Raw genomic sequence first — 24928 nt, 5'->3', positions numbered from 1 at the left:
TTTCCGCTAAACTTTGCTTGAACCCAAATGAACGTATCTCTAAACTGGGCATCATCCACTCCAGCATTAATGTCGAGTCAGGCATGATTACTGGTATTTACGTTTTAATAAATTGCAGTTCTCATCACCATCTATCTCCAATGACACACATATGCTGTGACTGAGTTGTATTAGAGATATCTGTAAATACACTCCTTTCAGCCCGTAATTACTCTTTTCAGGTTTTTTTAATGATTGAATGTCACTATCGGGACTGGCGCAACAGCCACAAGCCAGAGTGGAAACTAAATAAATACTGCATCATTTTCTCTGGATGCATGGGGACTGTGCCAAAGACATCTGGTTTACTGCAAAGAGTTTAAAATCTTAGAAATGAAAAAAAATGAGTAATGAGTAAATAAGTCAACTTTGTTTGTGAGACTGTCTACCACACGGTGAGACAAAGCTGTGGCATTCTGTCCAGGTGTCGGGTTGGCGTCTCCTCGACACGCTGGGTAATAGAGATCAGTAATTGGGTGTTATAAATCCTGGCTGGGGACAAGGTAGGTCAGCACAGCCTGATTACTTAGGCATTACAGTCAATCTAAGCAAGACCTTGAACTGAAAGATTTGGTGAGGTGGATTCTCATTATCGTTTGTGGGTTGGTGGGTAGTGAAGGTGGCGGGGTTGGGGCCAAGGTTTCCTCCCTCGCCCAGCGCCAAACCCCCGTGGCATATACACATAATGACATTATGCAATGCTCGAGTGCCCTCAACCGCAAAGCCTCGTAAACTTCATAGCACATTTATTTCCCCGCCCCACCCCCTTTACTCTTGTACCTCGTAAACATGAGCATGTTCACTCAGGCGACTGAGGACTCCTTCATACCGCTTGACAGTAAGGGAAATATACACTGCACTGTGATCAGTTGCGAGGTTCACTATGGCACTATTCTCCAGATACAAACCCAGACTATGAGATTACTTTTATTCTGTTTTAGTTATATTTTACTTTTACAGAATTTAGCAGACGCCCTTTTCCAGAGCGACTTACAATCAGTAGTCCCAGGGACAGTCATCCTGGAGACACTCATGGTTAAGTGTCTTGCTCAGGGACACAATAGTAGTAAGTGGGGTTTGATTTTGTTATTTTGTGGTTCACAGGCTAGTGTGATGCCCACTAGGCTACTACCACCCCATTGTTGTATCTGCAATGGCATGTTTTGTAACTCCTGCACCTACCATGCTGCACTTAATATGTACTACAACTTCAGATTTAAGGCGTGAGGCTTATGATGTGAGATGTTGAAAATAGGGCCCTGTGATTCTCAAAAATGATGTGCACCTGCACAGTCTCCATCTTCCATTATCTTTCGCTCAAGTTACAAGTGAAAGGCAATTTTACAAGAATGGAAAGTTCATAAATCCAGTTCGTCTCAGTCATGGTCATTTTCGTTTTTGCAAAGCACAGCACAAAAGACTAGCACATTGTGCTTTTTGACACTGTGCAAATCAATACAAAATGTTCTGCCTCGGAGCCAGCACTTCTGAATATGATGAGCAGTGTTGTGTCCTCAAACTAGTAAATTTTCTCATCGTGATTATGCTTTATTGATATATTGCCCAGTCCCAGCAAATATGCTTTTGAAGGAGAAGCGAGTTCTTTATTTGACACAGTCATCATTCATTTGTTCGAATTTACCAAAACCCACCAGCTGCTGCAGATGTGTGGCTTTATTCTGACGGACACTAGAAGTTAAAATCCATCTTTGGCACTTTGGTGAACAGATAGGATGTGACGGCAGGAGAATGAGGGTGGACTGGAGTTTGCTCCTTTCTCAGACTTCACTTCAGTTCAGGTTGTGATTTAATGGATTATGTGCAACAGCGCCGTCTCCCTCGGTCCCTGCTGTGGCTCTCCGTGCCTTCAAAATATTACATTTTGATTTGATTTGATTGTTTTTTAAGCTGCGAAAAATCACGTTGGGAATATCCCGGGTCCATTGGTACGTACAAAAAGAACCGTACGCCAGATGAGATCTGAAAGTTCTAATCTTAGAAGCATCAGGATGCGTTATGCCACTTTTCTGCGTGACACTCCGGCGAGCGACTCTGATCTAAGCAACTTGGCCACAGGCTGGAGGGTGAGCTATATGAAAAATCGCTGGCGCGCTCTTGGTGCAGCTTCCCGCAGTGCTTCCACACTCCGTGCCGCTCTCCAGCTGGCACTGGGCTCTTCCCCCCCTCCTCGGAAACAGCTTGCCACTTCACTTAGCGCCTTCGTTCGGGGGTGCAGAACAAACACTATTTCAGCGCTTTTATCTTAATGCACAGCAAAAAGCAGCTGACGCAACAACGGGCACGGTTGTCTGAGAGACAGGGACACCGTGCCTGTGATGGGAGGCCATGTTGAAACAAGGGAGGGGGTGAGAGGGGGTCGTTGCCAGTCTCGTGACATTTTTTGCTCCTGATTACCCTGATTTCCAAGGATGAGATTGCCTTTTCTCTCAGTTTTTAAATATTTTTTTTTTTTATTTGAATGTGCTTGGTGCATAACCAAAACATTGTACCTTGTGATTATTGGTTCCTTGGGTTTAATTCCAGGTCTTGTCAGAATAAAAATTGGTATTTGCCTGGCTTTTGTAGTGGTCACAATGAGAACCACGTCAGAAGAAGTACTGTACAGCCAATATGAATGTTGTTTACCATCCACTGTCAATACAGCAGTCAAACACACAGCAAGTGAGGATATTTACTGTGCCACCCTGTCGATATTAAGACTAAATACACTTCGCACAATATTAGCCATACCTCACAGACACCCACTGTATCACTATTTGCGAAGTATCACAAGATTGAGAACCAAGGGAATAATGATGAAATGTTTTGATCAAATCTGGCTTTGAAGTGATTGGCTATAAAAAAATGAATGGACAGGAAGCTGTGAAGTGTGCCGTGAGAGTGAAAAGCATTGATTTAATAGGTACAGTAGTAACTGTCAAGGGGAAGGATACATTGGGCATCAGATGAACTGTCAGTTCTTGAAGTTGAAGTTCCAAGAAGGAATAATGCAAGTGAGATGTGATGCCAGATGACCGGGTCAGGGCATCTTGAAAATGGCAGGTCTTGTGGGGTGTTCCCAGTACACAGTGGTTAGTGGTTGACAGCAGTGGTTGACAGGGTCATGGATGCCTAAGGCTCATTTATGCGCTTGGAGAGTGAAGGCTTGCCTGGTTTGATCTTACAGAACAGCTACTGCAGAAATAACTGAAAACCTCAACATTGGTAATGAAAGGAGTCAGTACATACCGTGCCTAGAACCCACGATGACCTTGGTCTGCTGTGAAAGAAAGGCATCCTGGTTAGATGAATCAAATGTTCTTTCAGGTCATGTTGAGGCCCAAGTACTCAGGCACTGTCTACCTGAGCAGAAGATTGCAGAAGGATGCATTATGTGAAGATGGCAGAGAATCTTTGGGTTCTGTCATTCGTATACATGTTACATTGACAAGTATCATGCACCCTATGTTTGTTGCTAGCCAACAGAATGCAAAATGGTCTGCTACACTGCCAAAGGGTTTGAGGACCATAATAAAGAGCACTAGTTGCTATTTGACCTTACACATGGTAACAAGCCCCACACAATGTGTCGGGAGTTCCCCAAATGTCAGTCTGATTAGATGCTCCAGAACACCTCAATATGTGTTGCAATATTAATTGGTGCAGGGGCAGTGGTGGCCAAGCGCTTAAGGAAGCTTGCCAGTTCGAATCCCGACTCGCCAAGGTGCCACTGAGCAAAGCACCGTCCCCACACGCTGCTCCTTCACTTTCACTTCACTTTCACAATTGGTTTTAATGATTTGGCTGATCAATGTCTCTGTACAATAGTGCTGTGTTCCAACAGTCCACATCTCCAGCTTTTATGGTAGACAGCCGTAAGGCAAGTGAGATCAGGTTTTTGCGCCCTACAGGCCATTGATTTAATCATGGCATGGTGTCAGTGGTGACCTCATCCTCTCGAGTCAGCACAGCTAATACACAAACATGCGACGCTGACAGCTGACGAGAGCGCGAGCCAAGGGGCGAGATGGATGGTGAAAGATAGTCACGCGTCCCTCACCCGAAAGCTAGCTGTGATGGACATTCGACACGAGGGTTGTGATGTTCTCTGCCCAGTGCAAGGATATCAAGATGTCTGGGGGTCTGTGAACCTTCTCCTCTCAATTCTGTTTAGCCGTGGGAAGATGAATTTTAATTAATGACAACAAATTAAGATTGGAGTGATGAAGGGGAACGTTTAAGCCTCTACCCCAAATAAGCGTGCTCATTTTGAGAATTTCGGGGGAATTAGCGCTGCATGGGCTGGGCGCCTTAAAATAAATAAAGAAAGGCGGGGGGGGTTGGCAAAGGAGAGAAAAATGGCAGCGGGGGAGAAAGAGCGAGAGGAGCAGGGGAGGGGGCAGGGCCTTCACCACCCAGCGCTGCCCGGCCCTGACACCTTGCGAAGAGCGTTCATTCATCACGCCGCGCCGCGGCCCGGGCCGCCCTAAATCACTACAGATAAAGGACACACCGTAAAGAATGGAATTGTGAAGGTAAGGGTTTTAAATCCCCTTAGATGATCTGAGATAAACACGGAGAGACTTTTGACAGTCCCTCGTTACCGCCGCAAGGGAGAGGAGCTGTCACCGCTCCCTTCTCGCCTTTCATCTCCCCCCGTAACAGTCTGGCTGCTAATATCCTCAATTATCTCGGCAATATGTTGCTGGGAAAAAAGGGAAAGTTCAGTCAGAAGCGTTCGCCACAATTTAAAAAGTTTTAATTTGACAGCTTGCGGTGTAATGATGAGGTGTGATGCGGGGAGCTGGGGGCTCCTGGCTCACACTCGGTCTCGATGACAAGTGCCTGAACCCAGTGTGGTTGGTGAATGTCAATAAAAATTTGCTGGTGTTTTTAAAATTTTTGCAAAATAATTGCTACATTTGTCAGCAAATCATCACTAACCAAAAAATATAAGGTTTATTTCATCTGAAGGTTTATAAATCAAGGCAAGATTCCCCCCAAAACTCCCAATTATGCTTAATGTAAATGTACAACTGGTGTACTACTAGTGGTACTTCTTGGTACTAAACTGTGAACTGTACAATATATAAATACGACTTGTATACTTCTAGCCCATATAGTTTAAACTACAACTAAATTTACTCTTCATGTATTTACAGTCCACTTGTAAGTGTATGAATGTATAGTTTATGGTGTATGTATAGAATTCATCAGAGGACTTTCCATAAATGTCTAAAAACCTTTGGTCAAAATACATTTACATTTACAGCATTTATCAGGCGCCCTTATCCAGAGCGACTTACAATCAGTAGGTACAGGGACAGTCCCCCAATGGAGCAATAAGTGGGATTTGAACCTGGGTCGAGTGTGTTGCCCACTAGGCTACTACCACCCAAATATTTAATCTGCGAATCAGTAAAGGGCATGTAACTCTAGAGTTACAACTAGGCAAATAAAATCAGTATTTTTAGACTGTAGCAACATAAGAATTGCAGGATTGTTGCAGCTAATCATGGGTCCCACTATAGGAATCGACACTTTGTTAGTTTTAGACTTGAGCAGCAATGTATATGTAATTATTTTAAAAAGACACAGCATTGGTGCATTTATGCTATTACTTATTAAAAAATGTTTGGATCCCTCATGTACAGAAAGTAGAATATAACCTAACATATAACTCAAAAATTGAGTTTTATTGCCCCCCTAAACGTTAAGAGTGGTTGTCAGTTGAGATTGTGTCACATTCAGGGGAGCTGAGCTCCCCTCTGCTCCCCCGTATTCACACCTTGTTTACTTCTATACTTGAATAAATGTGTCTATATCAGGGGTGTAGAGAGGGCGGAGCAAGTCGAGTGTTAAAAAGGCCTTCATCTGTACAAATGAAAATGTGTCTCCACCTTAACCCCGGCGTAGGAAGCTTTAACGTGGGAACCTGTCCTGGTGTTAGGAGTTTTGACAGAGTGGCAGGGCGTGCGAATATGACGGCAGGCATCACACCACACGTGTGTGATGGACACACTGAGGGCATGGGACAGTCACATGAAGGTCATATTGCTCATTAAAGGAAATACCCCCCCCCGTGGCACCAAGTCAGGTAATTGTCTCCCCCCCCCCCTTTCCCCTCAAAGCTGATATATATACATAGCTTCAACTCGGGGGATAAACCAATCGATCATTCCAAGTGTCTGGGGTAATAAGGGAGAGCGATAAATCATGGGATTGCACTCAGGTTTATGAAATATCAGCCCTCTCTGAGGCGGAGACACATTACCCAGCAGCGAGAGCTCCTCAGCAGAAGTCGCCGGTGCCAGGCCACGAGTCTGAGCTCAGCCAGAAGGCAGCGCGGCCGACGTGGCTAATGCTCCGCTCCATCAAGGACTTCACTATGCGAATGTTTTCCTGGATGAGAACTTCTCGCCGTGCTCTTAGAAGGCAGAGCTTGCTGGCTCGACGCCCGAGCGCAGTTGTAATGGTTGAGGATGGCCTTCTCCTCCAGCCGGCATTAAGAAGTTTACTATGATGGATAAATGTCTGAAAATAATAGGTTTGGATGATGGAGTGGAAGCCGAGCAACAAAATGCTCCTGCGAGCATTTTTTTTTTTTTCCTCCCTGAGGCACTTATCGTGAGCGTCGGTGGCAGACAGGCAGGTGACTCCGCTCACGGGAACCGTTTTTTAACCAGAGGAAGCAGCAGCAAATAGACACTGGCAACAGAAGGAGGCGGGGAAATAAACAGTGTCTACATGAGCCGATCGATTGTGTCGGCCCCTAATGGTCCCATTGACAAAGTGACCCGCCTTGACCTTCACAGTGGCGAGACGCGCCAATGTTGTTTCGGGGGGTCGGTGGGGTTGCGAAAAGATTTGGAGGGGAAAAAAAAATACGTTCCCCCCGATCTATCCGCCAACCGCCCCATTTTCGGGCGTAACGTGCCAAATACAAAGTGGGAGAAGGTGAGTATGAGGCGAGAGTGGAAGTGTTGCCTGTGTGGGAGGCGAGGCTTTCCTCTGACTCGCCATGGAACACACATACGCATATTCATTTATTTAGCGTAACCGAAATCGAACAAGAGGAGCAGATATTGCTTCGTCCCTGCAAACCTTTCCGCCCACCAAAAAAAAAGATGGCAACTCTCCGCCGTGTTTTTATCTGCTTTCGTCCATATCATGCAATGGATCGTTCACTAGGTCATGGCATTTATGACTTTTTAATTCCGTTACCCATTAAGCAAGTGGCTGTTCCCGCTCCGAGCCGGAACGCGAGCAGCATTTGCTTGAGGACGCGGGTGAAGGGATTACGCAACCTTGACTGTATGCATTAGGTGGGTGTTCGCTTTGGCCGAGCGCGGCAACTCGCTTATCAGAGTGTCTCTGAAATAGCAGAGGAGGCCAATAGAGGGGGCTGGCTGAGGGCCTGTCTCATCGCAGCCCACACGGCTCACATCATTATTCCGCTTTCACCCAAACCGTCTCCGCTCGGGAGATACCGAGCCGGAGCGCGGCCTTCAAAACGTTCCCCTCGCAACGCCGGGCCTCCGCTTTTTTTTTTTTTTTTCCTTACTTTACTCCTTAATGAATAAATATCACGTCTGTTTCAACGTTAAGCTGCCCCTGGTCAAGGAGGAGGTTGTTCTCACCTGAACTCGGTTGCGGTATTTACTTGTGAAAAGCTGTTTTCCTGGTAAAAATGTGCGAGAGAGCAGAGGGCAGCAGCACAGGGGAATGTTTTGAAGGATAACTGATGGAAAGGGCACGTGGTGGAGGTCAACCCCCCCCCCTCCTAAGAGTAAAGCTTTTAGTGTCACCAGCAGCCCACCTAGGTACCAATCCCTGTGTTCAATTCACTGAGCGAATAATGTGCCGCCTTTAATTCAGGAAGAGGAAGGAAGGAGAAGGGGAAAATGTTAAAAGACATTTCTGGACATGGAGGAAACGAAGAGACAAGGGGGCGGTACGAAGAGGGACTGGGGGGGGAACGACTTGTTTTATGGGGAACAACGGATGACAGGAAAAACAAACAACTCCACTCCAGCCGCACTTTTGCTTTGTTTCGCCTGCAGCTCGTGTTGTGTGTGTGAGTCTGGGCTGGAGGGGAGGGGGGAAGGGGTCTACGTTAATCAGAGGTTGATTAAGCACACTTTCAGAGGCATGGATTACGGGCCTCCCCTCGGACCAGGCTAAATTGGTCGGAAGGGAGGGAAGGCAGGGCGTTCCGTGCTGCTGGGAGAACTTTTGATGTGTCAGTCAGTGTGGCTGGCATGGCTGGCTTTTATTGACCTGCCCAGCCTTCATTTGTGACGGATCCCCTGGTGCTGAGAAGAGACGGGGGTTTAGACGAGGGAGGGGGACAGAAGAGAGAGCGAGAGAGAGAGAGAGAGAGAGAGAGAGAGAGAGAGACATTGTCAAAAAACAGACTGATAGTTCACATGCTTAAAGAAATAAACCAACAAAGAAACATTTAAATAGATTATTGAATGAAGTATAATATACACATCTGGGATTACAAAGCAAAAATGAGTGACGTTAATTGATTTTAAAAATTGAGGTAATAGCTGTAATACACTTTTGTAAAAAAAAAGTTTAAAAAGGTAATGATTGCTTTAATTTTAGCAAAATGAAAACAAATGATTAAGTGGTCTTGGAATAAAGAAATGCATGACAATCACGACGTGTTTTTTTTTTTTGTTGTTTTTTTACGTGGCATGTTTGCAAAATACTGCATGAAACATACAAAATACTCAGTGGATAATAAAACAAATCGATCTCATTAAATCGTGAGCATGCATTAACGTAACATTTGTGTTACATAACATAGCAACCATCTGTCTTCCCATGACAAAAAGAAGCATACAACAGTCTAAACTAACAACACTACCACCCAGCTGTCAACCCACTAACCAACTACACAACGTAGCTGCATGTTGCTGCACAGCAGGGAATGTCTCTGCTTATTTATTTTATTTGTCTCAGTATTCAGAAATAACACCTAAAAAGAAAGCTTAATGCTAGAGATGTGATGACTTCTTATATGAGAATGTTGGTGTCATGACTCCGGGCCTAGGGAGAAAGGAGGTGCAGAAGTGAAGAAATTTTAAGGAGCAAAAAGATTTACTGAACATAAAACTGGCACGAAAAGAACAGAAAAGGAGTGTGGTGATTGCCAGGAACTACAACAGGTTCAGGGTCCACGTCAATGTGGCAGCAACGTCTGGGTGTTCTGGAATTCTGATCTGTTAGGCCTTATTGGTGTCTGCTGGGATGGATCAGGACTCCATAATAGGGTGCATTTACCTGCTGTGACAGCCCCATGGCCCCAGGGTGTCGCAGTTGGCATCCATTAGTTTTAATTATTGTAGAATTCATTGTGCAAACATTTTATTTTGTTAGGGTGTTCCCCGTTCCTTTCGACCAAATTGATTGGTTCAATAATCATATAATTTTTTTTTATTCTTAATTGTACAATATATATTAACCTAATTTAACTTATTTTTATTCAAATTCAATCAAGTATTTCACATTTTAATGCCTGGCACACAGATCACTCAGATGCTTTATTTGATCTGTGGTGCATCATTGTTACATTTATCACCCATTGTTGCATATCCTGAATTCGTATATATATATATTCAAATAAGCACTTGACTTTCTCTGTCTTTCTGTTTTTTTCTCCTTCCCTGCTGTTGCCCTGCAACACTGCTATTAATGTAATGAGTCTGGGTCCTCACAGTCCTGAACCGTGTATCTGAACCGTGGACCCTGACACCGAAGGAAAGATGTCCACCCCAACGTGGCCACGACGGGACGCGTCAAGCCTGATTTATTTTGCCCTTGAACCTGACAAAGATGGGACCTTGTGGAAGCCAGCGTGTAAAAGCGGCAGCGCAGGGACTGCGGGGAGATGAGATGTGCCTTTCCCCACCTGCCGGAGAGAGAGGGCGAAATAAAAGTGCGTTTAAGCTGCCGCCATTTGAAGTGACCGACTAAATGGAAAAGGTACCGCTATAGCTGGCAAACGCTGACACCACACAGTCTCCTTCTACTCCAGATGAATCTGCTCTGACCTGGGAGCTTCCGGAAAACCGCTGCATGCTAAAACATGCAAGAATATTTCAAATATTCAAATTGACTACCATTCGTCTGCAGCTCCAAATGCTTGCAGTTTTAATTGGTGGAAAATATGCAGTTCCAAAGCAAAAAAAAAAGAAAATGTGCTGCAGTCACAGTTAAAGGACTTGGGGGATTTCAGAAAGGGGTTTTTGACTCTCCAGCATTTCTGAATCCAGGTTTATGTAGGTGTGATGAATATTCATCCTGCGAGAGGCATCTTTTTTAAACTAGGGATTAAGTTTTAGGATGTTCAATTCTTTTAAGTAAGTGATAATTGCATAACAAAAAGCAAACTGTATATACTGAGGTGTATTTTACTCTCACTGTATAAAATGCATCACGCTGCAGGATTCACTAGAATTCTTATCAAGTTTCTGATACTATTGATGGTAGCACGAACATGTGACGTTATAAGAAAATGAAGGGGTCACAGGCTTCACTCATTCCTGTACCAGACTAAACAGACTGTACCAGAAGAAAAAGGGTCAGAATGACATGAAGCCAACCTGTCAAATGAGGTGAGCTTGGCTACAGCGAGGCGATGGCACGGCACGTCATCATCAGCGATCAGCTGGGATTCTGAAGTGGCTTAGCGGCCAACCTCTGTTAAAACGGCGCTGCCCTTCAGCTGTCAGGCCTTGCCTTCGGTCGCTGCGCATTAGGAGGCCTGAGCAGGCCGTGAGATACTGAACGAGGACGAGTGCTCTCAGTCCCCTCAAGGTTTCTTTCCTTCCAGGTTATATAAAACAACGACAGAAAAACAGCTGAATGGCTTATAAATGTTACATCGAAATTTCAATGTTCCGGATTCAAGAGAACCTCTAAAACGTTCTCCTAAACTCACTGAAGATGTCATAAGATGTCATTATATTCTTGCACATGATGAAAGAGGAGGTTCAAAATGTCTGACATGCCTTAGCTCTCTGTACCCCCTGTTAGACTGTCAACTGCTCCCATGTCGATCCGGGTCTATCGTGCCACTCGAGTGGGTTGTTGTTCGACAAATTGGGCTTTGTCTTTAGCGGCCAGCCAGAGTCGTCCCTTCGCACGGCTCACCCTGCCTTTTCGAATGCACTCGTGTTGACACGACTCCCCTTCATTGTCTAAGCCTGTTGTCGGGTGCCCCGTAGTTCACTTCATTCATTCCAAAATGCCACTCTCCGGGGCTCGGTTGTGAGCCTGCCCCGTCTCCATGGAAACTCTTTTTACAGATACTTCATTGGCACCAAATGACCCGGCGCTCTTACTTGCTATCACTTCAGCTCTTTGTGTGAAGGCAACCTTTTTCAGCGTGCCTGAATATGTGAGAGGACAATGTGTGCCGTTTGAATGTTGAACATATGGGCCGGGGCAGTGGTGGCCTAGCGGTTAAGGAAGTGGCCCCGGTTCGATTCCCGATCCGCCAAGGTGCCACTGAGGTGCCACTGAGCAAAGCACCGTCCCCACACACTGCTCCCCGGGCGCTTGTCATGGCTGCCCACTGCTCACTCAGGGTGATGGGTTAAATGCAGAGGACAAATTTCACTGTGTGCACTGTGTGCTGTGCTGCTGTGTATCACAAGTGACAATCACTTCACTTCACTTTCACAATGTAAGCCAGAAATTGGTGTTGTTATAATATATGCATAATATTTCTAATGGAAAGCACCCTCTGAATTGTTTGACTTTTGCCCAAATGCATTTGCGGCGGCTAATGGGGTGATTTTTCGATTAAATGTTTGTCTTTTCGAAATAAATGACTGACTCACCATTTGCACCATCTTCAATCCGTTCCCTCTCCATTATTAAAACAAGTCATGCACTTCAACAACAGCATTATGAAGCACTAACGGCAAATAAAGGCGGAGCTCTGCATTATTCTCCTGAACGTGGACGTCCGGCTCAGATATCTTTATGTGCTTGTGGACATTATCCCGTGGGGGAAAAGTGCTGGCCCGTGGCCAGCGGCGCATGGGATTCCCTTCAGAATATTTACACTCTGTCATTCTCTGAAAGGCCCGCAGATAATTGCTTGAAGGCGAAGTCGGCGAAGGTCAGCCAAGATACCAGCTGTAAGCCTCTGTAGCTGCCAGAGCGAAGACCAGCGGTTACCTCAGCAGTCGGCGGCGGTGGAGCAAAACGTGAGAGACAGGTATGAACCCATTATCTGTTTTTCTTCGACTTCATTAAGAATGACCAGCCGACAGGCACGCTAAGAAAAAGCCAAGGAATTGTCACTTATCTATTCAGAAATTTAGATTTTCGGAACAGCAGCAACTTTATGCAACAGGTTAATAGCACATATTCACCATTAATTTTTAAAACCTAAGCTTGCTATAATACGCACATAAGCGTGGGACAGAGGCTCAGATGGGGAGTGACACTGAGATGATTTGGTCATTTTTTTAAATAAAACACCCTGCAGAAATATAATAGAAGTAAAGAATACTCAGATATTTCAGTCGGGAAACGTTTTATTTATTTATTTTTTTTATCTGAATCATCCCTAAAACGGCATAATTTTTCATCTCCGTCTTTATGAAGGGATTGTCCTTGACTTTTACATCCGTGTCAGGGGTCGGACCCATGCAGCAAATAAACACAACACAGCTGCGCTTTGGCATGGGTAAAATATTTTAAAATATTTAAAAATGAATTCCAAATACTAATGCAGTAATTTTTCAGAGCAATGTCTGTGCTGAGGCCAAACAGATCTTAGAAACCTCTGCGAGACTCCATGGATGGTTAGTTTCGTTCCCATCATCCCCGCATCTTTTCTTGGACACGGAAAGAAATAAGCAAATTAATGTGGCGCACCTTGCTCCGGTGATAGTCACGCTGCTGGCACCATCATCTTCTCTCTATCTTACAAGCGTTGCCTCGGGATAAAGGAGGCTGAAGAAAAGGTTAATTGGTAGCCGCGTGAAGTGTTTTGCGCCATTAATTGTTTCTATTGACCTGCACTGTCTTACAGCGTAGAAGGGCATCCCAGAACCTGATGACTGCCACACACAAACCCACAGTAAAAGAAGAAAGGAATATTTCCATGCATTATTGCCTCTGTTTGTCCTTTTTCATTCTGATGAGATTTGTCATCAACGTTTGTATGCATGACAGATTTAGTCTTTTTTACATTTTATGCATTTTTATGTGCAGCTTCTGTGAACCTGAAAGCTAACCTTGAACAAACAAAAAGGAAAAACATCTCATTCATGTTATTATATAAAATATGTCTGTGTTAGGGGAAAAAGCACCGCATAGCAATGCCTTGTACAAAATATGTACAGGGATATCCTTCTATATTAACAGAATAATAATTAACGTACAATTGCACAATAAATATTAATTTACAATAACTTTCATTGTTTCGATGAAGTTATTGTACTCAAGAAAAGTTCTTTAGAGAAGTGAATTACTAATGAGGACATTATGCTGCAGAAAACATTGGCTTCAGGAGAAACACAATACATTCTTCTCTAAAACCAGTTTTGGATACAAATCTGTCCCCAATCTTATTTCTTCCACCCAATACACACATTCAGATATTATCTAAATGCAGTCTTTTTTAAAAATCTATTTTCTTACAATTGGAACTCTATTTCTATTAAAATAGAGAATTTTTGAAGAAACAGCACACTTTCCGCCAAATAAAAGGAGAGCATATCACTAGTAACAAAACACTCATCTCTGTGAAACTCAAGCACACATCTCCCACACGCATTGTTATCCACGGTGGGACTCATGCCGACTTGACAGCAGGGCCGTTTTTTCGAGAAAACAAGTGGTCCACTTCATGAGCATATTTCCCATGTGTGAGGTACGACTGACCACCACATCGAGGTGTAACAGAGCTTCTTTCTCAGATGGGTGTGCTGATGAACTGTTAGTGAGAATCAGTTCTAGTGAGATCAGTTACCACTGAATCATGAATTATGCACGCCCAACAAGGGGACACTATTTTTTTTTTCAGATGTAATCCCGAACTGCTATTTATATCCATATGTACGTGAATGTATTGTCTGTCATTCTTAAACATTAATTATGTTGTTTATCTGTCAGTGCTCAGAGTTTGAGAACAATGTTCTGTCTCATCAGGCCTCGGGGAATTTCTGCTCCAACCAGACAGTGTCGTGTCTCTTCCTGTCATAAAAAACTTAGATGAAGGATCCAACCTATTTTGCATTTTTTTTTTTTGATGGGCAAATGTCAGAGGGCCTTGTGCTGTTTACCTACCGTAAGTTTAATAACCTTCTGCCTTAAGAGATCCTTTAACATTTATGTGCTCTGCATGAAAATGAATAGAGCCAAAAAACAACTTTCTGTCTTCAAGATAAGCCACGCTGGAAATACTGACAGTTACAGGTTAGTCTTGTAAAATCTCTTATGGCCAGATCATAGAATGGCACTGTGACATGTCACTTCAAGAATTGAAGTGTATGATCCTTGAGAGCGTTTAAATGAATCCATCTTGCATCAATCATGCTTAATCTTCCACTTGCATGATATCTCAGTAGTCAGCAGTGCCTATAAATAGCAAAAAATAAATATTCATAAGAAATGTAAGTGTTACAGATGGTCCAGAACATGGCGGTACATATGGTCGTCAGTCAACCCGAGAGGGCAGGTCACCCTGCTGGTCACTGATGCTTACCTAGAGAATGACTTCTGGTTCTGCAGACGTCCACATGAACCCTGTCTGAACCCTATCCCAACCACGGTGTTTCTCCATCATATTTCGCTTGATATTGCCAATCCTACAGGAGGGCTCCAGATCCTTCCATCGCACATGATGCAACTCAACAATGGGCCGTTAAGAAGAAAAGCAGTTGAATCGGGGGTTTTTAGCGATGGTGAACCCAAGTTCATGAAGGGTAAGAACCCTGCAGAATTAGCGCTGGAGACGTGGCTCACAGATTGAGCAATTGGATCAGCTCCATCAATCTATCTATCTTCAAGAATCTCTTGAAACACCTTCTCCCTACATTTTTATTTTTTTAATCCATGAAGGTGGGTTAGACATAACTGAAACAGCCACTGACATTTACGTTTGCGTGAGCACATAATAAGCGTCAGTTGAAAAATGGTTGGGGCTCACGTTGTCTGTTGAGAAGATTTGAGTAGCATCGAGGAGTTGAACTGTTTTTGTTGCCATGGTTGGTGCTGATTTAATAATTCGGGAACCATCTATAGCTGTCTTCCCGTCTCATCATGTGATGTCGTCACTTGGCGTCAAGTGAAAAAAGTGTTTTTTTTGGTTGTTTTAACAATTTATGTAAATCATGAGGATGCCTGGACAAGCCCTATGCTTAGTGTTGCACTTAGCACCACCTTCAAAATAGTGCCCAAAATGTCAACATTTTTACCAAAAAAGATGTGTTTTGTTATTTTTTTTTTAACTGAGATTTATATAAAAAATATATAAAAAATATAGCCCACAATGATAGCCTGTTAAAGGTTTTTCTTCCATGCCTGACAAGTTCCAATCTACCGTCCTCTAGGCATTCACCTCATTCCGATGTGAGAGACATATTTGAAGGCTTGTAGTTTTTCTAGCAAATTAGCTCCTGTAACAGTCTGTAAGGTGACTTGTCATCATCCATTAACATCATTTTACCAACAAAGTCCAGCGAACAGAGGCAGCCTCGCCCTAAAGACCTCCCCTAATGTGGTGGGTAATGTGTCTAGCGCCACAGGCTTGTGTATCTCCCCTTCTCAATTATAAATCGGTGAAATTGAAAATTAACACAGGGTGCATCATAAAGGACTTGACAACATTGCTAATGCCATTACATTAGGGCGATTAAAAAAGGTTAAGAAAGGTGATGTACTGCATTGATCAAAGAGCCCATTCTGAATGAATTAAATTTATTAGTGCCATAATGCCAACCATTAAAGAATATGTCCTATTAGTGTTTTGGAGCGCGGCAGCATAAGAATTAATTATTGAATAATTGTCCGTATATTTCTGTGGTGCCAAACTCTAAAGGATGATTTATTTTCTTCGAAGGCCATCCAGAGATAGGGCTTAATTACAGTGGATGGCCTTATCTCCCCTGCTTAATCCTCTTGCCTGCCCCTCCGCACTCACACCCCCTCATGCCCCTACCATAGGAGTCGATATCATCGGCCCGTCGGGGGGGAGGGAGAGAAACCGATCGCGGCGCTCTCCATCACGTTAAGGGTCATTCAGCCGGCCTGCGGTCCGGCCCACATGCTGGCTGACGGCCGCCGAGCGAGCCTGCCGAGAGTGTTTCAAACCCCTGCCGAGGACCCGGTGATTGTGAAAAGATGCCCGCTGGGCGATAGATAACACTGTGTGTGGTATGTGTGTGTGTGTGTCTGTGTGTGTGTCTGTGTGTGTGTGTGCTCGTCTTGAAGAAAGTACTTTATGCGAATGTACATTTTGGTTCGGAAAGGTATGAGTGTGTATTAGAGGTTTTGTTTTTGCATATTAGGGCTATAAAAATAACGTGCCAGTGGTTACAATGACTTTATAAAATGAAATTCATTCTATCCAGATAGAATCTAAACATAAAAAATAAAGACGGACAGTGAAAGAGTGTTCGAGGCGATTCAGAATATGCATCTTGCGTCGTTGCGTTTGCATTTTTTTCAAATAGAGACGTGAAATGAAAATATTATATATAAGCGGGTCTCCCTTGGGTTCTCCGGATTCCTCCCACTCTCCAAAGGCATGTACACTAGGTGGATTGGCAACTCTAAATTTACTGTTGTCTGTGATTGTGTGAGTGAATGTGTGTCTCATGATGAGCTCCGGCAGCCAAGACCCTAAGTAACAAGACTTGGGAGTTAATATTTTTATGCTGCGGGTAGTGTGTGTGTGTGTGTGTGTGTGTGTGTGTGTGTGTGTATATGCACGTGTGTTGCTACGGTGGACCACATTGAATGTGAGTGTTGCCGTTTTGTGTCTATGTGCCCGTGTGTGCTCAACAGCACCCTGATGTATTCGTACTTTTATACCCTCATTATTTCATGCTGCGGCTATAAAGAGTTGACAACCTGCCCCAGTTGATACCATTACATAAAGAAACTGTCAAAACAGAATAGTTCAGCAAGACTTTTTTTTTTTTTTTACCATTCCACTTGTTAAACTTGCAAACTACAAATTACAAACTACTTTTGGTGTCTGCTTGCGTGCCAGTTGTAATGATTTTATGACTGCTCTTTCCAGTAATTAGAGGCAACACTATAGTAATGCTATTCAGGGGGGCAATTATTTTATTTCTTTAGGCTGGATTCTTGGCACGCTGACCCACCCTACGGATGACTGGGAGCGTTTAAGTATAGATCGCTTGGGTCTTTTGTGTGGCTTCATCAAAGCTGCCTGACCTGTACTGTCAGTCGAGGGTCACTGCTTTGGTGACCTTTCCTGCCTCGGGTTGGCTCTTTCCAGTTTATTTTGCCGGATGTTTTCTGTTTCCTGGTTGCCCGGCGTCCTGGGGCTTTTCCCATAATACATTTCCCCCCTATCCCTCTCTCACTCGCTCTCTCTTTCTCACCCCATCACAAATAAAGGTTTTGGATAGCGGCGCTCTGACTGAGATGAAAGAAGTAATAAAATTAAGTTATCCATGTTGGCCAGTAATTCAATCGGTCTGTGTAATAATATGAAGAATGATGCTCAGCAATAAATGCTCAAATAAATAAATAAAATACAAACTGATCTTGCAATCCCGGACATGCTCTTGAAAGGATGGCACTGTCCCTGTCAAGCTTGACAATGCAGAAAACGCAACGCTGTTATTTCCCCATATTCATTTTTCAAAATCTCATTTAAGTCCCGTCTCAGCCGCAACACAGAGCTGTCAAGCCCAGCGTGTAATCCAATGAAGATCACTGGCCGGCTCAATAAATTCCTTTATTTTATTTTTAATGGAGCATATACAATCGCACATTACTTAAGTTTCGCGGTGTGCATAAATCATTCAGCCACGCGTAGCCGGGCCGCGGTTAACGATAATGTGCGGCTGCGTGCAGCCAGGCCTCGATGAACGTCTCACGTCCAGGCCTGCGCGGCCATGCATCATTTTCTCACGCCGGTGAACGGCCAGACGGGGGTGGGGGGGGGAATTGAAAGTGGTCGATACCGCAGATCCCTCATCGCGGAGGTGCGGCGCGGCGCGGCGCCTTGTGTCCACTTGTTAAACAGTGGACCCGCGTCTGAATGGATGTGGACCCGTGCACATCACACACAATATCACCGTGTCAGAGAACACTGCTGGGCATTGTGCTGTGTGTACACGTTGAAATTAGGGAGCGGTTTGTTGAGAGATATTCCTTCAAGGTTGCGCACATTATCACAAACCGTGACCCCACGGAGACCCCTCCGTCTCAAGCAAACATTGTCAGCGCAAAGGCTGGAAAAAGCGGCTGACTGGATTCGGCCTGTAACCACACACATGGAGATGGGTTTGAATCGGCTACGAAGGCTTTGTCTGTAGTGCGTACATTTATTTATTTTTTTTTCCAGGAGCCGTTTCAAAAAGCCAAGGTCGTCGGAAGGAGGAAAGCAGCACGCAATGTAACTGCATCCTTCTGCTGGCGGTCAATGAGTTGTCAGCGCCAAATCATTCCATGAGAGCTGAAGCATTTTTAAATAGCCAGAAGGCGAGCCACGGGCACAAGTGCAGGCTCCTGCAAGTACACCGCTACATGCAATTACGATTTGGGGCACAAAATGTCACTGGATGGACTAAACAGACAACCTCTTGAGCCATTCCTCATCAATTTTAAAATCAACAGAAAACCTGTGGCTTTCGGGAAGAAAATTGCTATAGGAGATTTTAACACGCTACAGGAAGATCCATCTTCTTGATTCTTGATCATTATATGTGATCATATTTGGTAAAATTGGCATACTATAACTAGGTGGCAATGGTGGCCTAGTGGGTAAGGGTAGTGGGTATCGGAAGGTTGCCGGTTCGAATCCCGAAATGCCAAAATGACACTGAGCAAAGCACCACACACTGCTCCCTGGGTGCCTTTCAAAACTGCTCACCAAGGGGGATGGGTTAATTTTGTTGTGTGCACTGTGTGCTGTGCTGTGTTTCACAATGACAATCACTTCACTTTCACAAAATCCGTACCATGAATTCATCCCCGGCTAAGTGCAAATTTTATACCGGTTTGTTTAACAATGCACATTAAAAATGATCTCACTGGAGAACAATGTGATCTTATGCTGTTCTGAAGCAGCAAAAATCCACATGAAATCTAACAATATTGCAGTGTTCTTAATTGCAATGTTGACTGAATGTTTTATGGAAAGTATGTATTCATTACAACTATGCCATTTTCCCTAAACCTACACTGTTTTCTGTAACTCTCATTCATCACTTACATTAAGGTTCGCTGTAAATTATGCCATTTCATAATGCCGACAGTAGACACCCACAGTTCTCAAATAGTTTAACAGCTGCAATAATTTCAGATTAAAATACAACTTTTTTTATTAACGGGGATGATAAAACATGTTTATCATGTTGCAGTGTTTTTGGAACTGGGATTATGAAGCTTTTGGTGGAAAGCTGGTGGTGGCTTTGATTCTTGTTGAGTGTGTCCAGTTAACAGTTTACAGTCATTTGATTGTAGTAGATTTGGAGGTATGTAAGATAATGTCTCCATCCTGATTAACAACAGAACATTGATTACTGTTCTGATCTGTTCTGGGTGCTAGTAGCCTAGTGACCCTACTTGCCTATGAACCTGAAGGCTCAGGTTCAAATCCCACTTAACATTGTGTCCCTGAGCAAGACACTTAAGTAAAGTGAAGTAAAGTGAAGTGATTGTCACATGTGATACACAGCAGCACAGCACACGGTGCACACAGTGAAATTTGTCCTCTGCATTTAACCCATCACCCTGAGTGAGCAGTGGGCAGCCATGACAGGCGCCCGGGGAGCAGTGTGTGGGGACGGTGCTTTGCTCAGTGGCACCTCAGTGGCACCTTGACAGAACGGGATTCGAACCGGCAACCTTCTGATAACTGGGCCGTTTCCTTAACTGCTAGGCCACCACTTAACCCTGAGTATCTTCAGGGGGGGACTGTCCCTGTAACAACTGATTGTAAGTCGCTCTGGATAAGGGCGTCTGATAAATGCTGTAAATGTAAATAATTATAATTCCCCTTGCTTCAGTTCCCACTCTCTTTGGGTTTATGGGTTTTTCCTTTTCGGTACACGTGTATGGATTTGTTGTAATGGACAGCTTTCATTATTATCCAACACAAGAAGAATAATGGGCACAAATGCGAAAATCTGATTTGCATGCGCACCACCTCGACGCCTTATTTCCAAAAGTGTGGAGAGAATGTGCCAGACCAGCCGTCTGCGTTCACACGTTGAATGCGGCAACTGGATCAGCCGGTGGGAAAAGCCCTCCCGCCTACAGGAGCACGGCAGACTTGTTTTTTGGGTTTTTTTTTTTTTTAAATAGCCAGCCGGCCAGGCTGCGCCTTTACACCAGGTACGTTTTTGGTATTGATGTTGCGTAGCCGATGTCACCGAGCTACGCATGTCCAACAGCAGCGTCTGGCTGGTGGCCACCACGGCTGGGCCCGTGCTGCTTAAGATGCAGCGGAGCCTCCGCGGGTTAGCAAGGGCCAGCTCCATCAATCTGCTCTCTTCCGGCCGGCGCCTTCCCCGGTGCGCTTAATCACTGCCACTAATTGCCGCTAATTACTCATGGCTGCCTGGGAGACCCCTGCAACCCTTCCACCCCCCCCACCCCTCTTCGCTTCAGCTGATCTGAAGGTCCTCGGCACCCTTGTGCTGTTTGGCATTCCTCAGGTGAGCCAGGAGGGGCTGGCCAGGTCGACCATGTTATTTATTCACTTTTTAGCCATTTGTTTTTCACTCTGCCTCTCCCTCATTCCCTCGCCGTGGCCATCAAACTCATCCCCCCCAGCGATTAGCCTCTCTGCTTAGGTAACCGAGGTAAGACCCTGAAAACAAGTCTGAGTGGTGGATTTTCAATGGGCCATTAGCGTCGCCGGCTGCACTGCCATCGTTCTCCATCGTTCTGCTACGGGAGTCTTGCATGCAGAGGGCAGCACAAGACCTAATGAGCCAACGCCTCTTTTACTACATCAGTCATTAATTGTGCCCGTGGCCCTGACTCTGTGGGCAGCGTTGCATTCGGGTGATTTTTCATCGTGTAGTTTTGCCTTAATAGATTCAATTTGCTTTCATTTATTCAACATCGATTTATTTGTCCTGTTTTGTCTCATCAACCATAGAAACTTTTAATTTCTTGAGAAAAAAAAAGTTGAGCGAAATAAAAAAAAATAAGACTATGAGAATAATATTGATTTCATTTGTTAAAAGATTTTAAATTAGATTTGAGAGAAAAATAATGGTGATGGGATCCTTCAGTGAGAATTTCCTGGGACTGCCTTTGCCCGCTTCAGAAGAAATTCTGTAATAGAATCACATGGAAAAGTAGCATTTCTGAGCTGTTAGACCATGCTGCCCTTTTGTGTACCACTTCATTTCCATTCAATAGTTCATGCACTGTCGACACAAATGGACTTGTGTGATTAATAAGGCGATGCGCTTGCCTGAAGTCAGGCCCGAATGTTCCTCGGTTAAGATTGTTAAGGCGCTGAAAGGTCGTTCATAAATAAAAAAAAAAGAAGAAAAAAAAAAGAGATAGACCACTTAAAATCGATTGCCCCACCAAACCAAATGTGTTATTTGGGAGGCTCAGCTTTGAGTGTACGATGAAATTTAAAGAGAGGAAAGCCTTGCTTTCCACTGACCTAATGGAGTGAAGTGCCCAAGGGCAGCATCTTCCTGACTGATGATTATGTTCAAGTAACTGTCTGCAGGGATGGGCAAAGGACAATCAAAGAGCAGGAGCCTTGAGCTGGAACAATGCGATCTAGCCTGTCCCTAAGCACATTTACTTCTTTTACAGCTCACAATTCAGAGTCTTCTTCAGATACTGATACTGGAGTTGAATTGAAACTAAGAATTACGTTTAATTTCCACTGTCATGGCTCATCTCGGAGCCCATTCTTTATGTAAAAACACCCTGCATCAGACAAATTGTTTGGCCTCAAATTTTGTTTCAGCCATTATCTCATGGTGTCGTTCATAAATCATGTGCACCAGAGATCCGTGCTGTGATTTCTTTTTATCGTAATGAAGAAGTCATTAGTTATATCTGCCTATGCATTACTTTGTCACTATCCTGATGCAGCCTGTTTGGATTCTTTCTAAGTGGATTCTTTCAGCTTTGTGAAAGGTCAGTAGGGGTAAAAACTTATGTAAATAATTTTTTAATAATTCCTGTTGTAGCAATATTACTCTATTTATTTGTCTATTAATATTTGATAAGTAGTAGGAAGGGAAACAGTTTCATTTTAACAGATTTTTTTGAAACATTAGAATAAAATAAATTGTGTTTTCAGCACTCAAAGTCTATGACAGTTGGTCAGCTGTCTCATGAAACTGAAATCTTTCCCATGGATCATTCTGTTGGGTTAATAATTCCATTTTTACACTGCAGTAACAATCAAACAATATGTCTCCTTTGGATGGTATATGGCTGGTATTTATATGCAGTGATTAACTCATTTGCATTGATTAACACTATCCCAAACAACTCAAACCTAAGCAGGTTTGCTAAATTTACAATTACTGCATTTATCAGATGCTCATATCCGGAGTGACTTACAATCAGTAGTTACAGGGACAGTCCCCCCCTGAAGCAATTTATGGTTAAGTGCCTTGCTCAGGGACACAATGGTAGTAAGTGGGATTTGAACCTTCTGGTTCATAGGTGAGTGTGTCACCCACTAGGATACTACCACCTTGCCACTGACAGAGCCTACCCTGAAACACTTAGCGGGGCACCCGGACAGGGCAACAGCCCACTGTGGCGCTTACACACACTTTGTCCACATACACTCACACCTATGGACAATTTAGACTCAGCAAGCAACCTAGTGTGCATGGCTTTGATTCAAACTCACAACCTTGGCAGTATGAGGCTGCTTATGATTCATAATTAAGGTACGAATGTTTTAGTTTACACATTCGATCTGTTGGTAGGCTCAAAAAAACTTTTTAAAATCTTAGACATTGTTGGAATCATGGAGGTTCATTAGTTGTGTGGAATGAAAAAAATATGGTTGTCATGGCAGAGGATGTACTCTGTTCATTTTTGAGTTGCTGTTACCACTGGAAAGCCTCTCACAGGCCCTTAAAATCATGACAAACAAATGCTTTGTTTATGCAAGAATATTTTGGGAGGTTGCATCTGTGGTGATATGCTTGTATTGTGCATTTTTCTTCCCCCTAAGATGAAACAAGAATGTTATGTAATCTGAAAACAGTGGGCGTCCCAAAAAAAAAACAAAACACAATGCTGTCACATTAATGCTTCATGGTTGTATGTGTGCTCCTAACACTGGCAAATGTGACCTGGCACCATCCCCAAAGCTGCAGTCTGATTTACAGTGGTACAGTTGCAAAACACACACACATATGTACATTATATATATAGCGTAGCTCTGAACCTCAGATGAACCCTCTGAAGTCTTAAACTGGGCTCAATTTTTATTCATTAGAGAGCCCAGCAGTGCAGTTGGCTGTTGCCATCACAGGAGCCTGTCCATGGCTGCCTCTGACATCTGTTGGCATAATGTTGTGCTGAGCATGATAGGCAACAGGAACTGATTTATAACGTTCTCTGGTTAAGTGGACATCTTAAGGTAATTATAAGCCGGTAGGGGGCTCCCACTAATTGCACCTTCCCTGATCTGTAATGAAGGCAAAGCTGCGTGAACGAATGCATAGTGCACATGCTCTCAATAGAGGGGCAAGGGCAGCTGAGCCTGACCACTTAGTGTTGGTTTTTGCTCTGGGCTGGAGTTGGTCACCTGCTGTTAGTTTTGCATCTTCTGCCAATTTCTCTTGAGTAATTAACTGCAAATGCCACATATGGTGCACTCGTTCAGCATGTGATTCTTTAGTGGACGTAAGGGTGGAGGGACAGCAGTGGCAGGGCCTTTGGTCTAGTCTCATGAACTCGCCTCTAATCAAGGTCAGGCTGCTGTGGCACAGATGTTGGGCTGACATGAATTCTGAAGAAGCTGTATGAAAAAAATGCCAAGTTTAAGAGCAGATACTGTTATCTGCTACATTTTAACTGGTGCTATGTTTGAAGCATAGGGCCTGTTTGCTAGAGTAAGGTCAAATTAACCTTTAGGACATGAATAAACAGATAAACACAAGAAATATGATCTTTGCACATGTGACATATTGAGAGGCAAGATATTGTGTGTGACAGAAAAAATTACAGACCAAAAAAAGGTGTAAAAACTTACAATGTGGTTCTTAGGGGCAGTGATGGCCTAGCAGGTGAGGAAGCGGACTCGCAATCAGAAGGTTGCCAGTTCAAATCTTAAACCACTGAGGTGCCACTCACTGTCCTCACACACTGCTCCCTGGGCACCTTTCACGGCTGCCCACTGCTCACCAAGGTTCAAAGCAGAGGACACATTTCGTTGTGTTTCACAAAGACTTTCACTTTCACTCACTTGTTGTTGTTTTTTATGTAAATTGTGACAATGGTTTTGACCTTACCCTTGCAAACAATCCCAACACTTAGTGCTGTGCTTGCTTTACATTATACAGTACATCTTTATCCAGAGCGACTTATAATCAGTAGTTAAAGAGACAGTCCCCCTGGAGACCCTTAGGGTTAGGAGTCTTGCTCAGGGACACAACAGTAGTAAGTGGGGTTTGAACCTGTGACTTCTGGTCCATAGGCA

At 43.9% G+C, this 24928-nt stretch overlaps 1 protein-coding gene across 13 annotated transcripts in view; it reads left to right on the top strand.

The window, feature by feature from the left end:
- LOC114793594 (RNA binding protein fox-1 homolog 3-like) overlaps window positions 1-24928 on the top strand; it is a 306221-nt gene that overhangs the window by 18513 nt on the left and 262780 nt on the right. For all 13 annotated transcript variants that reach the window (XM_028985594.1, XM_028985580.1, XM_028985581.1 and 10 more), the window contains one exon: window positions 12145-12280. The gene's annotated coding sequence lies outside the window, so the exon portion shown is untranslated. The remainder of the gene's footprint in view (window positions 1-12144; window positions 12281-24928) is intronic.

Source organism: Denticeps clupeoides, chromosome 7 (assembly GCF_900700375.1).
Source record: "Denticeps clupeoides chromosome 7, fDenClu1.1, whole genome shotgun sequence".
NCBI classification, from domain to species: domain Eukaryota; kingdom Metazoa; phylum Chordata; class Actinopteri; order Clupeiformes; family Denticipitidae; genus Denticeps; species Denticeps clupeoides.
Note: the sequence above shows the minus strand (reverse complement) of the source record. Positions and strands in the feature narration are given on the sequence as shown.